General features: G+C 40.6%; 1 protein-coding gene across 9 annotated transcripts in view; it reads left to right on the plus strand.

Annotated features, from left to right (window-relative positions):
- LOC110975339 (potassium voltage-gated channel subfamily KQT member 1-like) overlaps positions 1 to 19,952 on the plus strand; it is a 160,288-nt gene that overhangs the window by 40,414 nt on the left and 99,922 nt on the right. For 2 of the 9 annotated variants that reach the window (XM_022227748.2, XM_087133411.1), the window contains one exon: positions 14,255 to 14,315. The exons of 6 other annotated variants lie outside the window; for them this stretch is intronic. The gene's annotated coding sequence lies outside the window, so the exon portion shown is untranslated. Of the gene's footprint in view, positions 1 to 14,254; positions 14,316 to 16,151; positions 16,320 to 19,952 lie in introns of all 9 variants that reach the window. One more of the 9 variants, XM_087133409.1, reaches the window with a different exon arrangement.

A 19,952-nucleotide genomic window follows, 5' to 3' on the forward strand; every position in this document is an offset into this window, starting at 1 on the left:
TAAAAAGTCCTTTAGAATAACTTTGCACAGTGTAAATCAATAGGAGTCTCCACTTCCATCAGGATGGCAAACTGAGTGATAAATCAAAACAAAAGGCTCCATTTGGTCTTTCCAATTCAAATGAAAACTCAAAAAGTGGCTCTGGCGACTTATAACTCATTTTCACAGAACGGGTCATATGAGTAGCCTAAGCTTTAATTGTAAAGATAACGAGACAAATTTTCAAAGAACCATCCGGTGGATTTTTATGATAGAATTGAATGTTTGTATCATACACGTACATAAAATTGAATGTCAAACACAGTGGAAGAATCACACAGCCTTTTGATTTCATCACGTCATTTCATCATTTCATTTTTTTGTTGGTCCTTTTTTTGTAGTTTATTTTTTGTTGACTGAAAATATGCTCCGTTTTCTACCCAAAGTCTGTAAATATTTAGGAAGTGAGTTGGAAGTGCAGAACAAACCAGTAGGAACTGTGGGGGGAGGAAGGTGCTGTGGGCGCTGTAGCACCCTGAAGTTTCTTGGATGGGGTGCTGGAATAACACTAAAGCACCCCTTGTGTTATGTTTACGTGTTTGGCCTTACCACAGATCTGAGGACAGAACATAAAAGAAAGGGTGTTTTCCATGTCCTCGTTGGTCATAGTATGTTGTCGTCTGTGGCAAGTGCTTGCGCTTAATCCAGGGGATTGTTTTATATTGTAGAAACAATGGGAAACACAAATGCCCTCTCCTCAGTGGTATAGCAAACCATGGCTGTGTGTACATACATGTACATGAATGCACATATCCTAATCGCACCTTCCCCCCACTCAAAATGTACTTCATCAGGTGTGCTGAATTTCTCTGTTGTGTTGTCACTCCTGGAGATGAAATGATTTTTGTGATTTCTACAAGGTTTCGTGGGAAACCTATACTCTTCACATGCATCAAAAATGTAATTCAGGATTAGTTCCTTTTCATTCCCTTAGTTATGGGAACTTGGCATGGTTTAATCCAGCTGTGTCACAAATGCAATGACAGTGATGAAGTACCAAAACACGTTTGCCGATATCTTGCAAGCATGTCAATATGATTTTGTAATTTTCCCCCGACATTGAGAGCACAAATTACGTGGGGATCGATTTTCGTCAATTTTTGACGAGCCAGTCATTTGATGCACACCTGATGGGTCAGTTTGTTATGGCAAAAGAAACGGAACACCAAATATGACGGACAGTCATGTTTCCTTGCGGGTGATGGGATCCCTGGCAGTGTTTGCTCAGGATTATTTTTCGATGTGTACATTAGATCTGAGAGTTGTTCGTGTATTGCATCAACCCCGGCAAGATCGCTGATGAAAATCAAAACAGCATGTGTGAATTGAATTTCAAAACAGCATGTGTGAATTGAATTTCAACTTTCTGTGATAGAATGGCGATTGATGTTACAGTTTTGTCATACTAAAGAAATACATACTAAGTGTCATGAGATGCTGCTATGCACATACTTTACATGTATCTGCCTGAATTGTGTTTTCCTGATCACAGTCGGATAAGAAAGCAATGGCGTAGAAGGGGGGGGGTTGGCAGCAGAGGTCTGTGCCCCCATTTGAAATTTTGAAATGGACGCAACCTATTTCAAGCACATAGGTTTTCAGTGCTCCCCTAAAACAAATTGTGCCCCCCTAAGGAATTCACTGTGGTTACCAGCAAGAAAGTTAAGAAAGAAAAAGAAGGGGTCAGATTCTTCTTACCCTTCAATGTTTCTTGGTCTCCGTACACATGATATCAACATGCAGCACTGTACTAAAAATGTACTGCGGTCATGGAATATGTAAAATGGGAATATCTTACCCTTCAATGTTTCTTGGTCTCCGTACACATGATATCAACATGCAGCACTGTCCTAAAAATGTACTGCGGTCATGGAATATGTAAAATGGGAATATCTTACTCTTCAATGTTTCTTGGTCTCCGTACACATGATATCAACATGCAGCACTGTCCTAAAAATGTACTGCGGTCATGGAATATGTAAAATGGGAATATCTTACCCTTCAATGTTTCTTGGTCTCTGTACACATGATATCAACATGCAGCACTGTCCTAAAAATGTACTGCGGTCATGGAGTATGTAAAATGGGAATATCTTGCCCTTCAATGTTTCTTGGTCTCTGTACACATGATATCAACATGCAGCACTGTCCTAAAAATGTACTGCGGCCCATGGAATATGTAAAATGGGAATATCTTGCCCTTCAATGTTTCTTGGTCTCTGTACACATGATATCAACATGCAGCACTGTCCTAAAAATGTACTGCGGTCATGGAATATGTAAAATGGGAATATCTTGCCCTTCAATGTTTCTTGGTCTCAGTACACATGATATCAACATGCAGCACTGTCCTAAAAATGTACTGCGGTCATGGAATATGTAAAATGGGAATATCTTGCCTCAATGTTTCTTGGTCTCCGTACACATGATATCAACATGCAGCACTGTCCTAAAAATGTACTGCGGCCCATGGAATATGTAAAATGGGAATATCTTACCCTTCAATGTTTCTTGGTCTCAGTACACATGATATCAACATGCAGCACTGTCCTAAAAATGTACTGCGGCCCATGGAATATGTAAAATGGGAATATCTTGCCCTTCAATGTTTCTTGGTCTCAGTACACATGATATCAACATGCAGCACTGTCCTAAAAATGTACTGCGGTCATGGAATATGTAAAATGGGAATATCTTGCCCTTCAATGTTTCTTGGTCTCCGTACACATGATATCAACATGCAGCACTGTCCTAAAAATGTACTGCGGCCCATGGAATATGTAAAATGGGAATATCTTGCCCTTCAATGTTTCTTGGTCTCTGTACTCATGATATCAACATGCAGCACTGTCCTAAAAATGTACTGCGGCCCATGGAATATGTAAAATGGGAATATCTTGCCCTTCAATGTTTCTTGGTCTCTGTACACATGATATCAACATGCAGCACTGTCCTAAAAATGTACTGCGGTCATGGAATATGTAAAATGGGAATATCTTGCCCTTCAATGTTTCTTGGTCTCTGTACACATGATATCAACATGCAGCACTGTCCTAAAAATGTACTGCGGCCCATGGAATATGTAAAATGGGAATATCTTGCCCTTCAATGTTTCTTGGTCTCTGTACACATGATATCAACATGCAGCACTGTCCTAAAAATGTACTGCGGTCATGGAATATGTAAAATGGGAATATCTTGCCTCAATGTTTCTTGGTCTCTGTACACATGATATCAACATGCAGCACTGTCCTAAAAATGTACTGCGGCCCATGGAATATGTAAAATGGGAATATCTTGCCCTTCAATGTTTCTTGGTCTCCGTACACATGATATCAACATGCAGCACTGTCCTAAAAATGTACTGCGGCCCATGGAATATGTAAAATGGGAATATCTTGCCCTTCAATGTTTCTTGGTCTCCGTACACATGATATCAACATGCAGCACTGTCCTAAAAATGTACTGCGGCCCATGGAATATGTAAAATGGGAATATCTTGCCCTTCAATGTTTCTTGGTCTCTGTACACATGATATCAACATGCAGCACTGTCCTAAAAATGTACTGCGGCCCATGGAATATGTAAAATGGGAATATCCTGCCCTTCAATGTTTCTTGGTCTCTGTACACATGATATCAACATGCAGCACTGTCCTAAAAATGTACTGCGGTCATGGAGTATGTAAAATGGGAATATCTTGCCCTTCAATGTTTCTTGGTCTCTGTACACATGATATCAACATGCAGCACTGTCCTAAAAATGTACTGCGGTCATGGAATATGTAAAATGGGAATATCCTGCCTCAATGTTTCTTGGTCTCAGTACACATGATATCAACATGCAGCACTGTCCTAAAAATGTACTGCGGTCATGGAATATGTAAAATGGGAATATCTTGCCCTTCAATGTTTCTTGGTCTCAGTACACATGATATCAACATGCAGCACTGTCCTAAAAATGTACTGCGGCCCATGGAATATGTAAAATGGGAATATCTTGCCCTTCAATGTTTCCTTGGTCTCTGTACTCATGATATCAACATGCAGCACTGTCCTAAAAATGTACTGCGGTCATGGAATATGTAAAATGGGAATATCCTGCCTCAATGTTTCTTGGTCATCCTTCCGAGGTCACAAACATGTTTTAGTCATTGGTGAGCCATCCCAGCAATCAAGCTCTTAAACCAGGAGCTTTAATCGAAATATTAATCGTTGACATCTCCTTTGCTCTAGGGCTGTGATGACCTGCCAGTGGCATATTTGTGGGGGAAAATACAGCTTTATTTCCAAAATTTTGAAGTAGATGTCGTGTGGTCTTTTGAGTGTTCTCATGTAGTCCTCCCTCTCATGGGACTGTCATTTTTTTTTTAGATACATGTAGGCTGTTTGTTTAAATCAAACATTCAGTGTATGGAAACATATAATGAAATTGAATTGTATACAGTTCGACCTGGTTGTGAGATTGACTATATGTAGGTCCAGGTGTGAACAACGGATGAATGTAATTTCCTGTGAACGCAGACAGTATTTACCACCATCATTTTGGGTGGTCATTTCCAGCCCTCCTCTGAATCAAAGGATGTGGATGTCAGTATATGAGGAGCAGTTTGCTGTGCACATTGCTGGCATGAAAACAAAATATCCTCCAGTGGTGACTTGGGATAGGGGACAAGGACACTTGTCTTGTTCCCCCACTCAACTCCACGCTACGGATATCTTTACAAAGACTCTTCTTTGGAGACGGTTCCCAAGCTAATATCAGCATTGAGAGACATAATGAACAAAAGCTGTGCTCTGCAGACAAATCAAAGCTGCTTGTCCAACTTACTCAGCCACACCCAGATATCATTAATCTATGTTAAGGTGTTTGTGGCAGCCTTGGTGGCAAGTGGCTGCAGGCACTCGCCAGATATGTCAGAGGTAGCCTCACATTTACATGAATAAAATGAAAATAATAATACATGTACCTGTGAGATGTCCTCTGATTATATGAGCTCATTTTCTGTAATTAAGCCACAGAGGTGGGGATGCTTTGTTTCAGTACAGAGGCAGATGATATGTGAATTACACACCTATACAAAAATTGGCAATGCGTCTGTTTACACCAGTGTGTGTGCAGGAAAGTGTGTCAACAAATCGTCTTGTGGTCAGCATTGCCATATTTTTAACATCTGTCAGTCAGAATCGTGCGTTTTTTTGTATCAGGGCATCATTAGAGCTGTCCTGATGTGCTTTCACCGCTCTTGTTCTCTGATTGTTAAAAATGAAGATCGATGACTCTTTCTCTTTCCTGTACTTTGAAATTTCTTCCGGATCATTCAGAGCACATTCATGTGCATACATGTCACTGTGTAACAGCTTGTATTGTTACTGACCACTAAAGCCCGAGTTTGAAATTGCACTGCATGCAAGAAATGCAGCTAAGATGGAAGCATTGTGCAAGGGATCGTAAACCATCAGTTTACATCCTGTTTTTCTCCACTGTAGGGGATTTCCTGAGTTTTCTCAATTTGATGCTGTACTCAGATTACATGTACATGTAGTTGTTTTATCTGTTTTCTGCTGTTACATTTGTTTCAGAACTAAATGCCTTTTTAAAAATTATAACATTTGGCTAATTAATGTAGTATCCTGAGTTTGGAAGCAGTCATTCTATAAATATTTCATTCCACCATAAAACTGAAGAGTCCTGATTAGCTGTTCGCCTTTTTTCTTCAAGTTCCTGGCTGCATGAGATTTTCTCTTCATTTCCTCAAATCTCTCCATGCCTCTCAAAAGTACCTGTAATTAAGAAGTGCTCAATGATGTGGGGAAAAGCATGATCAGGTTCATGGAGGCAATTTGGAAGTCTGTCATGTATTTACTCATGTACATGAGACAGACCACTCCTGGCTGACTTCCCGTTCTGATAAGGTTACGTACTCCTCTTTTACTGGACTGGTTTCCTCAGCCTCCTCATAACCCTGGCAACGCCTCCATGTCTGCAGGTTGGACTTTGTACAGGCACAGCTTAAGGTGCTGGGTGTTGTTTTTCACTTTACAAGCATTATACCAGTGTGTGTTGTTGAACACCTACAAGCAGTTTGCACGTCATGTACATGTATGTAAAGGGAGCATCATGCTCTACGACTTTTCATCAGAATATGTACAAACAACTGGTGCATGGGGATGAAATTTCTTTACCAGTGTTTAGTGAGAACTTGTGCATTGTGTCATGTACTCTGTACATGCAAGAATTGAGATGTCAAATTCATTTGAAGTTCCAGTTGACCAAGTCCAGAGTTTGTCCTGGTGAACTCAGTGTGTTAGATGTTTGTCCTGCAATTACCACAGGTCTGAGAACAGTGAACCTATAATGTTCTTATTTCCTGTGCATCATGTTCTGATTTATTATGCACATCTTCTTGTATACCTTCTTCATTTGTACATGGACATCAGTGATTCAATTTGTTTGTGAATTTTGGCACAGGTGAAGTGAGCTAATTTGTGGGAACAGTGTAGTACATATTAAAATTTGAGCCTTGCTTATGGAGACTATCAAATCATTAAAATCAGGATTTAATTTCAACCCCTTAGATTTGCTTTTCCTAGACCTTAGTGATGCATGCTCATATGTACATTATAGAAAGCTCAGTGAACATCTAGTTTCACCTGCTGTGCTAGTGTATACATACCTGTCTTTTGTTGCTTATGACCAAGGTTCCAGACTGATCACCTCCAAGGCTTAAGTCAGTGGCACATCTGACATTTTGACTGTCAGTAGCCTATCACATCGGACACCTTGGTATTTTAATGGCCTTTTCCATCAAATGGCTTAACTGCTTGCCCCTGCTGAGGCGTAAGCCTGCACTCTAACCGAGTCCAGAATTAGATTCGTGTAGCGCTGCCAACCCATGATTTCTGAACCTTGTAGTGAGACTCGTTCTCTCGTGAACAGTGTCTTACGTGTAGATCCCTTCTGACTGATAGCAAAAGACCATTCCTTTTTATCACCATGTAGGTAGTACCCAGTTGTCATCCATATGTAGGGGTATTACATGAAGAAGGCTCTTGTGATTTGAACTTAGGCTTAACATTCTGAACCCAATTATGTTGGAAATAATCAAAATCAACCATTACACATAGGTTTAGGGGAACGGTGCATTGGCTTTGGTCGCATAGAACGAGATTTTCTAAGTAGTCATTCCAGGAGGTGTTGATAAATTACAGGAGTTACTTCAGTTGTGCTTGGCATTTATCAAAAGAAATCAATGTTACATCAATATTGTTCGAGCTCCTGTCACATCAGGTTATTTTTTTGCTCCTCGTTAAGACCCTGTGGTGAACATTGACTAGACATCCGCTAGATGTATGTAGCATGACGACATACAACCTTCAGCGTAGAACTAATCATTTGTAGGTACCATGTCATGAAAAGCATTAGGTAAACATCAATACCACTCAGGAGTGGGTAGAGTGGTGCAGTATCGACATGTAGTGATGTGCCTTATATCAACATTTATCTCTTGTCTGGTATTTCAGCCTTGCTACTGCTGTACCTGCCCTTCAACCATGCTTTATGAAACAACGTGTATCACATTGAAAGCTTAGCTTATTTCAATCTAATGAACTATTTAAGTTTTATATTTTTCAAGTAAAATCCCACAGTTGGAAATGTGTACTGTATCAGTAAGAAACTTCACTACAGTGGGATATAAACCCAGAAACTTCGATGTGTAGACGGCATTGGAGTAATTGCATGTAGATGCCATTGTGTAGCCAAATAGCATATAAGAGGCATCAGTGAAGGTACTGGATTGCTTGCACTGGTTGGCATGTGCGAAGAATTCATAAGACTAAATTTAATCTAGATGTGCTGAGGACCGTAACATGTCCTCACATGGCTGCCAGGTGCATGGTATAGCCTCAGAGTGCACATGCCCTCTTTCTTTGTCACTCGTTGATAAGACCTCGTATATGAAGTGTGTTGCCAGATATTCCATCAGTAATTGCTGCCCTTTCTCCATTTGACTGTGCATTTTTACCCCCAGTTTTGCTAGTTCTTAATTTCTTTCCTTTCTTTCAACTTCTCTATCTAACACCAGCTTACATGTAATGTCTACTGCTCTTTTTCTGTACATTCCTCATCATGTTGCCAAAGCTCAGTTATACCCTAGGTTGCCCCCTTGTACATGTAATGCCCATGGTGTGCATATATATACTTTTTATATATTTGCGATACTTGAATGTGGACCAGGCTGACACCATGGACTGTTGACTAAATTTGGTTTAAAACTGGGAGGATTGGAAAAAAATTGAAGATTATAGTTGAAAGGTGACCGCAAGAATTCGACATTTGTACAGGCAAGAGTCACGGGATGTATGTATGTACCTGCAGTGATATCAGTTACAGGACCACACACCTGCAGAGATGATGTCCAAAAATTACTCCTATTTAAAGTATTCAATATCGTGTCTCTTGCTTTTTTTTCCAGTTTGTGGTAGGTTGTCTTCTCAACCAATATCGTACACAAAAATGAGCATTTTTCTGCATGGTATACGGTTGAAATGTTTAAATTTGCCCATGTACAGTACTAGTCATTTTGATAACAAGCCACTGCCACGTCCTTAATACGCTGATCAGAAGTTAACCACGTAGCCAGTGGCCAAGCATAAATGCTCAACCACCATAGCCCACTCATTCAAGCACATCCTACCCTCAGCTCAACCAACCCTGTCAGCCCCTTTAAAGTTTCTGGTCATGTATTTTAATTAAGATGTCCCTGTCAGCTGGGACACACCAGCGATTCCAATAGATCAACTGCAGTTTCGATCTTTCTGGTGATCAGCTCTGATCTTTCCCAATTGATTTGAACTCCCCAGCAGGGAAGAGAGGGAACAAAGGCTGAGTAAGATGCGTGTAGAATTCCGAGGATCCATTAACAATTAAGTCTGCGTCACCTCCATGTAAGCAACATGTGCACCAGTCCCCACAACTGAAGCCTCTCACACATTTATGGAAGACAGCCTTATAGGCTCAACATGTACTCGCTGGCTAACACCTTGACTGACTAGGTTGGGGGATCCTTGACTAATAACGCTCTTGCACGCTCCAGCGGCCTTCTCCACATCATTGATTCATTCACCATAACAGTCTGTGCAAACAAGCGTAGAAATGCATTAAAGCCATGCACTTAGTGAATTGCATGGGCACTGGTGTGGAGCTTGTGTGTATATTGCTTTACGCAAAATGTTGCAGTGTGATTCACAATTATCATACATGTATATTGTGTCATTAAGTTAGTTTAGGCAAGAGATCCAGATCAGTGCTATCTGACGCTGATCTACTCTCAGTAGGATTCCATTTATTACATATCAGCTGGAGGCACTACCAGGAAGTAAGTGCCGGGAAAGGTTTTTGTTGCGGTAGTCATGCGTCCCGGCAAAAGGGCGTAAGCGTTTACGTTCTTCTTCCAGGCACATGACGACTTGTACCGGTACTTTCAAAGATCTTTGTAACGGTGAAAAGAATTCTTCCCATTGGTTGCGATGATTCTATCATGTAATTTTCCATTTTTACATGTATTTGTATTAGGAAAATTAACTGCAATGTTGTGCCACGATCTGAAGTTTTACCCAATGCCAGAGAAAGTACAGCCTGTGAAAATTGTAAAGTGGAGCACCAGCATGTATAGTTCGGTTTAAGCATGCCTTACATCAAAGTGTACCATTGTATTTGTGGACCAAATGGAAACATTACTGTAGTTCACTACAGTGCCTGAATCCGTGCTCTCAACTATCCCCACAGTGTGCCTGACTTTAGTTAATTGCAACCACCTTAAGCAAAATGAGCCCTGCAGTAACTGGAAACCTTCAACCCTGACAGGCTGGAGCTTGCACTTTTGTGGTCTCATCCATTGCGCCAGTTTCAATCAGCTACAAGGCGTGCTATAGTCAGGCATGTAGCAGTGGCGATTGTGTGGCGCTTTTGAGAAACCTCTTGCCGTTGTTTTGGCCCAAGCCTGGCCTGATCAAATTCCCCTCTGGTTTGGCACTCACAAGTTCTTTCACATTGTCAGCTGGATGGACCTTGATTGACCGATATTTTGCAAAAGTTCCTTACCCGTCACATAATTACTGGGTTGAATTGCAGAGCCCTTTGAAAAACCCTGTGGATATTTCTTCAGGGAAGTGCATCTGATAAGCAAATAGATGTCTGTTAAACGGTATGTTTGTGTTTGGTTTACACATCATTTTCAATGAGTTATATTAGTACCTGTTATTGGAAGTTTCATACAAAATGTGTGATCACGTGCCCAGATGCACACTAACTCTGCTCTGTGGGGCTAGTCTTCGGATTACTGCACCTACAATCCTGGCCAAAATTGTTGGAACACATGGCAGTCAGCTCCCCAGGTACCCACAGACTTTGCACTGAGAGGGGGTTGGGTGAGGGCCCAACGAGATTTGGCCAAGATTGTATAGCCACATGCAAACATCATTCTGTGTGGACATCTCATCAGCCATGCATGAAGCAGATAATGCTTCAGTTATATGTGATCTGTCACTACAAAATGAACTAAAAGCCTGAAGTTTCAAACATTGAGATGTTTTGAATTCAGCAGAAAAGAGCTTTCTGACGGTATATAACAGGGTAAAAGTACCGTGACAATGTGATTTTTTTTTTGGTGGCTTTACGTCTTTGTTTCTGACATTATTTCAACTTTTCTGACCAGGCATGAACACTGCTAATTGTCAAAATTGGTAAGAAAATTATGTTTTCGAATATCTAATCTTACTAAATATAAAATAGACGAAGACCTCCCCTTCAATTTTTGAATTTGAACTGTCTTAATTGGAAATAGGAGAGTGCAACTTTACGCTCACTTTGTCATGACAGGTCACACCTCTAGGTGGAAGGGTGTCAGTGAAAGCTCCAGCAAGCTGTGTATGTACATGTACCTGCGCGCCATAAAGTTGGGCTGTTGAAGCACAAAAATATCAGCACTTTACACGTATGCTTGGTAGTGGTGAAACTAAAACGTGTTGAAGCACTTAACTCACCCAAATGTTTGTGTATGCAGAGACAGAAGTGTCCACCGTGATATGGACATTTGTTCATTTTTATCTTCTACCGGCCACATACGAAGCTAGGGACCAATTTCATCGAGTTGCTTAAGCACAAAATTTGCTTAAGCGCAAAAAAATCTTGCTTAAAAAACAAAGGTTTCCAGCTCAGAATCTATGTGATTGTCATGCTAACCAAGCGACGGGTGAATACCATTCCAAAACAACGTACATCACATGAAGTTTTGGCTGGTAATGTGATTTGTCAAGCAAGTTTTTTTCACGCTTAAGCAAATTTTGGGCTTAAGCAGTTCTATGAAATTGGCCCCAGAGCTTGAGATGTTGGTTTCTAGTCTTAGTGTGGCCTATTTTAGTACTTTTTACATGTACATGTAATTGTGTAATTAAGCAACTGTTGTTCGTTGCATCTTTTGTGTGGTATCATTTAACATCTCACCTGGCCTCAGACCAGCCCGTAAGTTTCCTCGCCTCAATTCACAGCTCAGGCCGGCTCTATCTAGCTAGCTTCTGTCTTTGCCGTCACATCCACAAAGATGCTAGGAAATCGTGGCTGGAAAATCATGCCCCGAAATGTGAAAAGGAATGTGGCTCACATTCCAGCTGCACTAATGCCCAAGCCAGTGGCCTCTCACACCATCATGTATGAGTCTGCGTCTGCAGCATTTCATGCCTTCTGGTACCCAAGAGACAGGTAGAAAGAATGTTAATGCAAAGGTTTTAGTACCTTGTGGCTAAACATTCTGAGAAATATGTGGCAATTCCAGTTTGGTATTGAAAATGAATCAAGTTGATGGATTTCAACTCCAGAACTCACTGTTCATTGACTTCCAGGGTATGATGTTTGTGTTGTGACAGGGTAAGGGATTTCTCAGTAGGATTTGTTGATGAGAAATTGAAGTCATCAACATATGAAGAAATCAACAGCGTTTTGTTTCAACCAAGATTTGCCGAACTGTAGAATATTTCTGCCACCTAATTTTGAAAATTTTGTCCACGTAAAAATATTCTGTGATCAGGGAGGATATTTTGGATTTCAACAAAAAAGGATAGAAAGAGGTGAAGATTATCCATGCTTTGTGTAGACTTGACCAAGTTGGGATCCTCTGTGACGTTGGTTTGGATATGGAGGTTTTTAAACGCTGCGTGGTGGTACCTGCTTCACGCCCTCTAGTGTCCACTTATTACTGTGAGTTCAGAAATCCCGACTTGACGAATCTGCCAACCATTTGTATACAGCCAATGGGCTCATCTACCAAAATTGGTAGCAGCCAATCACATTGCTGAACTTGTTTTACATCGCTCATACATGTACCTCCATTATAATGAATGAGTCTACAAGTCTGATTTCTTTGATTGGTGGAAATTCCTTAAACATTATGCAAGATCATGTCATTCGTATGCAATTATGACTAACTACACATCACCAAAGGGGTGGAGGGTCCGATTGGCTTATCGGTCAAGTTGGACTTACTGACTGGTGACCTATGACACAGGTTTACAATTAAGGCTATCAAAGGGTTATGCGAGATGACCGAGTACTTTGTACAGGGATAGCAGACCAGAGCAATGTAAGTCTGACTTGATTCAAGTCTATGCTTTGTGCATGCATGACGAGGAGGCTTTTCGTTTGCTGGAAACAATTTTGGCCCTGGTTAAAATACTCTGTACAATACACACATTTCCCCAATATCCCACACATATGGCAGGACACACAGCATGGCTAATTTTTTGCACCCATCCTATCTCTTAGCCATTATGAGGGCACTTGTTGAGAAGCTACATGCAATCCACAGCACTGAGAACGATATTCAAATGACATACCACTAAAGTATGATGGTTAGAGGTCTCTGTCAAATCATCAAAAATAGGCACCACATTGTGAGAAAAGGTTGACATTGCACCATTCTGTTTGACAGGGTTAACGTCCATGCAAAAGTCATAACAGAATCTTGTGACTCTTCCTTCTTTTTGTTACACCGGGATGAAGGTGTCGTACAAATATGTCTTAGATTCAACTTCACATCATTTGGTCGCACCATAGAGTAAGGAATGGTCGCACTCACTGGTTGTCGGCAGTCTTTTTAAGTATTGTATTGTAGCCAGTAGACTGTTGTGTAATAACATGTACTAATTTTGACCCTTGAGTTAGAAATAGAACTTTGTGGGGAAAAACACTGCTGTCTGCAACACATAGTGAAACACTGCTATCCCAATGTCCAGCTCCGGATTTATACACAGTTAATATCAAGGAATTGAATCGGCCAATTTAGATCAGTCTTGTCCTATCGTAACCAACCTGCCCATTTAAGGGACCTTTTGTGATTACATTTTCGTCACAAATTTTAATCCCAGACGATGTCTTAGAATATCCCCTCTCAAGACCATTGCCTGTGTTCCTGCCTCGAGTCCTATAAGAAAGCAATCAGTGTACCCCAATGCAATTTGCTGGTACAGTGTGCATGTTCTTTATGCGTAGATGTCCATGTCCATGGGATTTTGCCAGTGTGCAGACACTTTGAACACACACTTTCCCTAGGCCGCACATGATGAGAATCGTATTCTTCAGTAGTGTATCCATTAGCCCTGTTCCCATGGCAATGTCATGACCCAGTGCCCTGGAATTGATCCATCAGGGATAGCTTAACATTTGGTGGTTTTTTTTTAAGAGGGAATGAGGCATTGCAGAGTTATTTTCGGTTTGGCACAAAAAGAGCACAAAATTCACAGCAGATCTGATACACGTACTCAGAAAGCTCTGTATTTCCTCTCCTTTCTATGATACCTTTTCCTTCTTCGAATTAGTTTTCCATGTGCTAATACCTTAATTTTGGAGTTAATTTTTCTTCAAATTGGTTTAAGTGGAGTGTTTGGTTGGGTTCCCATTTTCCCCCTGGTGTGAGGAGAGGTTGGGGCACAGCACCCATTGTATTTGGAGAACCATTTATTTGGCCTTATTAGATAGAGACGCGGGACACACAGTCTTCGGGCCAAATTGTGCATATTGCCTACAAAATCAAAATGAAAAATTTATAAGGACACGTACATACAAATTGAAATTGACAGTGTCTTATCTCCTGAATTGACAATTTTCAGCAAAATATTTTTAGTAACTAAATTTACATTCTGTACATCTTGAATGTATACAGGTACATGTAGGTGATCACGGATGTTCATGTACCGCATCACATGGAATAAGCACAGGTACAGGTAGGTGATCACGGATGTTCATGTACCACATCGCATGGAATAAGCACAGGTACATGTAGGTGATCACCGATGTTCATGTACCACATCGCATGGAATAAGCACATGTACATGTAGGTGATCACGGATGTTCATGTACCACATCGCATGGAATAAGCACAGGTACATGTAGGTGATCACGGATGTTCATGTACCTCATCGCATGGAATAAGCACAGGTACATGTAGGTGATCATGGATGTTCATGTACCACATCGCATGGAATAAGCACAGGTACATGTAGGTGATCACGGATGTTCATGTACCTCATCGCATGGAATAAGCACAGGTACATGTAGGTGATCACGGATGTTCATGTACCACATCGCATGGAATAAGCACATGTACATGTAGGTGATCACGGATGTTCATGTACCGCATCACATGGAATAAGCACAGGTACATGTAGGTGATCACGGATGTTCATGTACCACATTGCATGGAATAAGCACAGGTACATGTAGGTGATCATGGATGTTCATGTACCACATTGCATGGAATAAGCACAGGTACATGTAGGTGATCACGGATGTTCATGTACCACATTGCATGGAATAAGCACATGTACATGTACACAGCCTGTTGTATGAGTGGCACTCTGTATGCATGTTATGATGATATGTTCCCCCGGCATGTCAAATGTGGTCTGAAGTTACATCCTCGGTCAAAACGCCTGTTGAACAACTTTGTCATCTGGAATAAGTGTTACTGTTTCAGCCCATTGCGTCAGTGATGTCGCGACAGCAAGTCCAGTGTAGAAGGTTATGCGATCCGTTTCTCACTACAGTTGCTGAATAGGGAACGTTTCTGTGCTACCTGGGGCCAATTTCATGGAGCTGCTTAAGTGCAGAATTTGCTTAAGCACAAAAAACCTCGCTTACAACAAAGATTACCAGCTCAAAATCTATGTGATTGTCATGCTAACCAAAAGACAGGTGAATACCATTCCAAAACAGTATACATCACATGGAGTTTTGGCTGGTAACCTGATTTGTCAAGCAAGGTTTTTTCATGCTTAAGCAAATTTTGTGCTTAAGCAGCTCTATGAAATTGGCCCCTGTGCCATGTGTTAATTGGCTATTCATTACAACTAACTCAAGCTATAACTTTATTCCAGAGCCAAAACTAGGCCAGCTCGTCAATGGTAATGTCTGCTAAATTCATACACGTCCTACTTTCTGGAGCGTGCCAAATCTTTTATCCTTGGTTGTGAAGTCATGTGATTCAATATAGGCTTCCATTTGGTTAGTACCCCGGCCGTGCTGAATGAGTCAGTCAAGTCATTGCCATTATTGGGGGAAAATCAATTCATGCAGCCCACAAATGTCACATACTCCCCTGCAATTGGTACAAGAGATATTTCAATTTAATCCAGCAATATTCACTCACGGAGAAAGATCATCATCGTTGGACCTTGCTGTCAGACTCATCAGAAATTTGCATTTCTGTGAAGACTTTGAACGAGAGGAACAACTCTACTTAGATGATAATGCTCTAGATAAACAAGATGGAATATAAAAAATAAAGCCTTTGGCGGAAAAAGTGTGAAACTTTTCACTCTGCCATGAATTCTCCTCAGTTGGTAATCTGTAATCCATTTGTGTACTTTCAGTTAAAAGTTGTCTTACTAAAACCACTATAAACTGTGATTATAGTTCTGACATGGAGTCATCGTCTTTAACCCTATCTGCACTGGACTTTATTGGTAAAGCTTACCAAGACGATGGGTATTTTTCCTATTTTAAGCCTGGTGCGGACAGCCTGGGACGTTTTCATCTCAGATACTTTTCTTGAATCCAAGGGTTACTTCTACTGGCCAACCGCTGCCTAGGAAAACTGATTAGTGTCCTGAGACGATAAGTCGAGTGTGGATAGTGTGAGTCAGTAAAAAACATCCGGCCGAAGTGCGAGGTCATGCAACACCGGGACACCGTGCCTGCGCTTCACATTATTTCACTGCAGTCAGCAGGTACTTGTATGTGGCAATTAAATTTCAACAGTGTTCCTCATTTTGTCGCAATTATGGCAGATGTTAGTGATACAGTTGGTTATTTGATTGGAATGTACATCATTCCCAGGTGACGATTGACATCAACATCTTGCCTGATGATGAAAGAAAGCATGACAAGTGGGTAAATGTAGGAAGCGCCGACCATTTTTCATTGTAGCATAACCTTGGTAAAACCTTTTTAAAAAGCCCATTGTAAACACACCTTTGCACATGCATTTTGTCAGAGTTGTCAAACTCTTTGAGTATTGAGTACCGGTATTTGCAAACGTAACTGCCTGTTTTTTATATTTTTTCTCCCTCTCGATCTTGAAGAGACGCATTTTAATATTCATCAATCGGCAGAGACCAATTTAATTTGGGTAAATTATGCCCATATTTTGAGTCATTGAAAACAGTTCACCGTACAGATTGTTAGACTGGTGTGAGCAGATCCCTTGAGAGGTAAAACATTGTCAGTCACAGACAGGTACATATACAGTACATCACTACATGTGCCTGTGTACACTCCAGAGAATTTCTCACCCCCACTTTTGTTGGATACGGTGTCAGTAACCCATGATGGATTTATGCAAGGAAAGTGCCAACTGCCTCCTTGATTATGTGAAGTGTCCACAAAGAGGAAGTTGCTTAGACCTGCACTAGATCGCCCAACACTTGTTGAATAGTATTGAAAATATCCTCATAACATTGCGACGTATTGTGCTACTCGTCCCAAACTGTCATGTGATAAAAATAACTGAAACTGTATTCTTCTGTCTGACTTGAGGACTTAGACAATATATTTTGTTACGTGTCTTGTATGCATGGCGTGCCCTACACAAACTTTTGTTTTTAGGTTTTGTCACCTCTTCTAGGCTTGATTTTCTGATTTGTTTTCTATGCCTTGTGCAATCCAGCTCACCATGAAGAGGAAATAAATGTTACTCACAACCTTCCAGTTCTCAGAACCACTCAACTCACAAAAGAGATATTTTTGCATGGTGCTACCGCAAACCTTTAACTTAACTTGCCACCTTCACCGTGAAAATCTTCAAAACTTTACTCATAAATTGTACTAAATAAGACATGTCAGTGTGGCCATCACAGATATTTTCCTACTGTTCACAGTTGAATTGGCATTGATCTTAGTGTGAATCTTTTCTTTTTCAACACTTCATTTTATTCACATACCTGTACGTACATTTAGTTCATTGGCATTTGTCTGTGGAATTTTCCAAAGCCATCGTGATCAACACCAGGCTGAGAAACACCAAACTTGGAGTTGATTTTGACAGTCATGATTCCATGGGATTTTAATTTGAAATCAAAATTGGAAAGGAACGTTGTATTTGGTAAAATGACTCGTCTGCCATGTATTCTGCCTAAAGAATTTATCCACATGTACTTGTATGCCACACTGCAGCCTTCAGAAGCCCTGTAGTTGCATGTAATTGAGAAGAAGAAATGAAAATTGACAAGGGAAAAATGACAAACCCTTAACTGTGCTTGACCGTTGTTTATTCATTTCTTTATAAAATGAAATCTTTGACATCCTGGTGATCCTCAAGGTATTTTGCAAACAAGTCCATGGGTATCTGCTAACAGGGGTATCCATGGCAACACCATGAGTGGGGACGGTGGCATTGATCTGGCAGTGCCCTCGTTTCATTTGTCCAGATGAGCAGAGGGACACAGAGAAGCCAGTAGGTTTGGCCAAAATGCTAATTTGGAATACAGCGACACTTGTTGACAGGCACGTTGGGTAAATGTAAGCAATGTGTGAAACTGGTGGGAACCTGGCTCCTAACAATTGTGGCCCTGAAAACCGGGAAGTCTTGCTGCAGTGAAAGACACTGCGTGTTACTGTGCGTAACCATTTGCAACAACACTCTCAAATTGTACCTTCATTGGCATTTCCAGGGATGTCTTAAATCCAGGTTGGTGTTTTGTTGCAATTTTCATGAAATCTGATTCCCTTGGGGGAAATTCAAAATGAATCTGGAAGCTCATAGAATTAACCTTTTCATAGCAGCAAATGGAGTCCAGTGATGTAGGAGAAACTGAGTGTGACGTGCCTGTACGCCCAATCCATCACAATTAGATTTTCATCAAGAAGCAAAAAATAATCCCTTGAATGCGGATATGACTTTGTTCCGATTGGGATGTAGCATACTCTTGGGTATAGGTATTCTACTCTTTCAGAAAGGTTGCGATGAAAATCCGACCAGCACGACATGGTTTTTCTATTATAAGGGCTCCCCAAGATAGAGAAAAAAATTATATAATCAAACAAACATGGCTAGTTTTTTTAATACGAGTTTTTAAGAGATTTGCTAAATAAAGAAAAATACGTTCAAAATGTGTTACTTCATTATTTTCCTAACCCACTTCAAATTTTTGTCAAGTCTACACCTTGTTGAAATTGAATGCTGATGAACTTTAACATTTCATTCATGTTTTATTAATTGCTACGTACTGTATTAATGAAGTTCTTCTTATTGATATTTGTGAGGGGAGTCTGTACAGTTGTACAGTAGTGTCACCGACAAACTGTTCCACTTAATCTCAAGTTAAACTGAAGCAATAAATTAGTCTAGTTTCTTTCTGTGACGTTATAATAATATGCTTGAAGAGTGAGCTTAATCAGCTCACTTTTGCAATTAGTTCGATGTTCTTGTTTACCTGATTAAGGTCTGCTCCTTAACAAAATGTCAATGAAATACCAATGAGTTTCATATCCCCAAAAAATGTTAGGATCTTTTTATAAATTTTGCATGAAATTCTCATGTTTTTCAGAACCACACAATAACTAAATGGAAAGCCTTTTCATTTTTATATGATGCGTCTATTATCTCATGTTAAGCCCTTCCTCTTTTTTTATATTTTATCCCTCAGCAGAATTTATGACACAAATGTGTGGAGTGTAAATAGCCCCCCCAGCATAAATCCCCTCCCTTTTCAGTATGCGGATCCATGCTTTACCTCATCATGGCGAATTAAATCACCGAAACGTGCGGTAAATGCCGTTAGGATGAGAACAAACACACCATCCGTGCACACTGCGCCACCATTGGTGAAACATCCGCTCCATTTCTCCCCTCCCTTTTTTTTCTTAATATCTTCAGTCACTTCGTCTGTTTACCACCATTTGTGGCTTCGTGGCTTGGCCGATACAAGAGAAGGGAAATTAATTTATTAGAGGGTTCAAATAACGTTATCGAAGCTGCACACCTCACAGTTGTGATGCTGGCCTGTGCCTGTTAGGGCTGGTCTGGAAAAAGGGCTTGAAACGTGCTCGTCTGATTTTAAGTATGATTTATAGAAGTGTTGACATTACTAATAAAGTCAAGATCTGAGCTCCTTCCCCTGGTCTGTTTTTTAATTGGGGAAGGAGATCATCATAGGGCCTTGTGGTGAAAATCACAGTCAGTTATACAGGCCCCTCTGAATAGATGTCAAAATTTGTGGTGGGTTGTGTGTCGTCGCTGCATGGTGCACGTGCTCTGCGTGCTTCTTCTGTAGATCTATAGATTCTAGCGATTTGTTTTTTGGGGGGATGAATGAAATTATGTTTGTGCTTTCATGTTTTCATCAAGCCGTAACACCTTGATG

This window comes from Acanthaster planci, linkage group LG02, assembly GCF_054643075.1.
Source record: "Acanthaster planci isolate LZ-2023a linkage group LG02, COTS_SCS, whole genome shotgun sequence".
Taxonomy (NCBI): domain Eukaryota; kingdom Metazoa; phylum Echinodermata; class Asteroidea; order Valvatida; family Acanthasteridae; genus Acanthaster; species Acanthaster planci.